The sequence below is a fragment of the Telopea speciosissima genome, unplaced genomic scaffold, assembly GCF_018873765.1.
Source record: "Telopea speciosissima isolate NSW1024214 ecotype Mountain lineage unplaced genomic scaffold, Tspe_v1 Tspe_v1.0119, whole genome shotgun sequence".
NCBI classification, from domain to species: domain Eukaryota; kingdom Viridiplantae; phylum Streptophyta; class Magnoliopsida; order Proteales; family Proteaceae; genus Telopea; species Telopea speciosissima.
In genome coordinates, this window is record NW_025317455.1 from 95,001 (window position 1) to 99,125 (window position 4,125).

The following is a 4,125-nucleotide window of genomic DNA, read 5'->3' on the forward strand; positions in this document are numbered from 1 at the left end:
CAATCCCCATTCCACCTAAAATCCTAGGAATTCGTTGATAGTTAGAATAGATTCGTAAACCGGGTCGGCTGATACGTTTTAAAATAGTTCTATATGGCCCCTTCCTATTCCTTCTAGGTTGCAGGGTTGAAACCAAGAAATATTTGTTGTTTTCCCGGTGTTTCCTCACGTTTTCGATAAAACCTTCTCGTAGAAGTATTTTAACAATGTTTTCAGTGATATTAGTGGATGCTATTCGAACTGTTCCTTTTTTTTTCATGTCAGCATTTCGTATAGAAGTTATTACGTCGGCAATAGTGTCTCTACCCATGACAAACTATAATTATTGGTGCCCCGAGTTTTGATATAATCAACATGCTCTGTTTTTATTATTTATGTTTATGATGCATTTTTAAAGGTATATGCGTGAGACATAATCTACTAAGTTAATTAATCTATTTCAGATATCTTATTCTACACTATATCTAGAATTTAGATTCCTATTCTTAAATATTTATATTATTATTATATTATATATGATATTACTATATCATAATATGATCATATATGATCATATATGATCATGGTCTCATTTATTAGTATTTATAATACCTCAGAAGCTAATGAAACTATTTTAGTAAAATTCAACCGTCTCAACTCCCGAGCAATCGCACCAAAGACTCGAGTTCCTTTTGGATTTCCTTCTTGATCAATGACAACTGCTGCATTGTCATCATATCGTATTATCATACCGTTGTCACGTTTGAGTTCTTTACATGTACGTACAATTACAGCTCTGATTATTTCTGATCTCTCTAGAGGCATATTGGGCACTGCTTCTTTGATTACAGCAACAATAACGTCACCGATATGAGCATATTGGCGATTACTAGCTCCTATGATTCGAATACACATCAATTCTCGAGCCCCGCTGTTGTCCGCTACATTCAAATGGGTCTGAGGTTGAATCATTTTTTTTTTTTTGAATCTGTTCTTTCAAAGCAAAGGGTGAAGGAAAAAAAGAAATATTTTTTGTCTAAAAAGAAATATAAATAAAGCAGCAATTTTTTTTTACTACAAAAATTTCTTTCTTTTGGTTTCACATCCCTATCCCGCAATAACGAATTGGGTTCGTATGGGCATTTTGGACGCAGCTATTGAAATAGCTTTTCTGGCTACAATTTCTGATACTCCACCCATTTCATAAAGTATTCGACCCGGTTTAATGACAGATACCCAATATTCGGGAGATCCTTTGCCCGAACCCATACGTGTTTCCGTAGGTCTTACTGTAACAGGCTTGTCTGGAAATATACGTACCCATATTTTTCCACCACGACGCGCATATCGTGTCATTGTTCGTCGCCCTGCTTCTATTTGTCTAGATGTGATCCAAGCGGGTTCAAGTGCTTGAAGAGCGTATCTGCCGAAACAAATACGATTGCCTCGATAAGATATTCCCTTCATTCTTCCTCTATGTTGTTTACGGAATCTGGTTCTTTTTGGGTTATAATTGATGGGAATTTGTAAATTCCATCTCTACTGCAGAACCGGACATGAGAGTTTCTTCTCATCCAGCTCCTCGCGAATGAAACGATTCAATAATATTACAGATATACATCTATTTTATTATTTAATGAATAATAAACTGAATCGTAGGGTTTTTTGAGATTTAATCTGTCATGTAGGAATTTGTGAATCTTGTTTGTATATACAACTAGACAATTTCTTTTATTTTTTTAGAGAATGTTTTATAACGAATCTTTCTTTTTCCCTTTATCGAATCGCCGAAATTTTTGCAATCCAATAAGAAGGCTTTCGCGGGCGAATATTTACTCTTTCTATATCTGTTTCATTCGTAGGGCCAGCCCACGACCTCTCAGAATAAATGAATTGGTTCCTGGTTTGTTCCGCCATCCCACCCAATGAATCATTAGGATTCGTTTTCAATAGAATCTTTTGCAGTCACAGGTTTCGTCGTTCCCATCGCTTCCCGATTAATGGCTAGGCCCGAACTTTGCAATGGAGCTCTTAATAAATTTGTTCCTGAGTCAATCTCCTCAGTCTTTATTGACTCGAGGCTCTTTATTTTTTTCCTATGAACCAGATTCATCTAATTATGGTTATGGACGAATCAGTATTGAATTGATGCTTTATTACACTGCTTTTTTTGAGATGATTCATAGACCATACATGTATATTGGAATCCTATATCATTGCTATTTTCCTTCTTTCTTTCTTTCACCCTTCCATTTATCCACATCCCTTTATTTTCGCTTCACAACCTATAATCAGATTGATTTTTTCTTTATGCAAAAAACTTTTCAGTTGCTACAACGATATGATCGATACATCATATAATGACTGTTTCCTTGGATCCAGATAATACGAAGCAATGAGCTAGTTATTAGTTCTATAGTTATTAGTTCATACTATGGGCAGGTCCTTTTTTTGAATTCTAGCCCTACCCTAAAAAAAATCAACGAGTCACACACTAAGCATAACAATTATACCAAACGGTTAATCGAATTTTTATTCAACCCTATAGAATTAAGAAAAGAATTAGAATGGCTCATTTTTTGTTTTGATTGAAGGGAAAAAATGAGAGAGTTTGTCATTTTTTGTTCCACCAGAACTGGATAGCTAGAAAGAGTGGAAAGACAAGGAAAGGATCATTATTCCTCTTCTATAAATATCCAAATTTTGATGCCTAATACCCCATAGATAGTTCGAACTGTATAGGAACAATAATCAATTTTAGCTCGAATGGTTTGTAGGGGAACCCTACCTTCTCTGATCCATTCGACACGTGCAATTTCTTTTCCGTCGATACGCCCTGCAATTTGTATTTGAATTCCTTTTATATCTGCTTGTTCAGTTAATTCAATAGCCTTTTTCATTGCCTTTCGAAATGAAACTCTATTTTTTAATTGTCCAGCTATATATTCTGCAAGAATATTAGGTTGTCCATAAGGTCTTGCAATTCTTGTGATAGAAATGTTGAATTTTCGGTTTACAGAATGAAACTCTTTTTGTACATTGGTCTGTAATTCTTCGATTCCTCGCGGTCTATCCTCTATTAACAACTTTGGGAATCCCATATGGATTATGACCTGGATCAGATCGATTCTTTTTTGAATCTCTATACGTGCAATTCCCTCGACTATTCTCTTATTTTTTTGTACATAATTCTTGATACAATCCCGGATTTTTTGATCTTCCTGAAGACCCTCGGAATAACTTTTTGGTTGCGCAAACCAAAGGGAATGATGATTTTGGGTTGTACCAAGTCTGAAACCAAGTGGATTTATTTTTTGACCCATACTACCCCGCTATAACATATTTATCACGATATATCCTATCTGTATACTTATTATTGAGATATTTTTCATCTAAGGATATATCTTTCAATACAATAGTTATATGACAGGTAGGTCTTTTTATCGGATAACTACGTCCTCGAGCTCGAGGTTTTAACCTTTTCATGGTAGTACCCTCGTTGACCTGGGCTTTGCTAATAATTAAATTTGCTTTGTTGAAACCCCTATTGTGACTAGCATTTGCTGCTGCAGAATAAATCAATTTAAAAATGGGATAACATGCTCGATAAGGCATAAGTTCGAGTATCATAAGTGTTTCTTCGTAGGAACACCCACGAATCCGATCAATTACTCTTCGTGCTTTGTGAGCAGACATACATATATGTTGACCTAAAGCGTATACTTCTGTATACGTATTCTTTTTTATCTTCTTTATCATAAGTTCACCTCCCTCAATGAACGACGAAGACCTATATTCACTTTATTAAATTTTTATTAAATTAACGACGAGATCTATTATCATTTCTCGCATGTCCTCGGAAATTTATAGTGGGTGCAAATTCTCCCAATTTGTGACCTACCATACGATCTGTTATAAAAATAGGCAAATGTTCCTTGCCATTATGAATAGCAATTGTATGGCCGATCATTGTGGGTATAATGGTAGATGCCCGGGACCAAGTTATTATTATCTCTTTTTCTGCCTTCGTGTTGAGTTTCTCAATTTTTGCTAATAAATGATTAGCCACAAAAGGATTTTTTTTTAGTGAACGTGTCACAGTTAACTTCTCCCATTTTCTTTTTTCTTTTGTAAAGACGAAGAAAG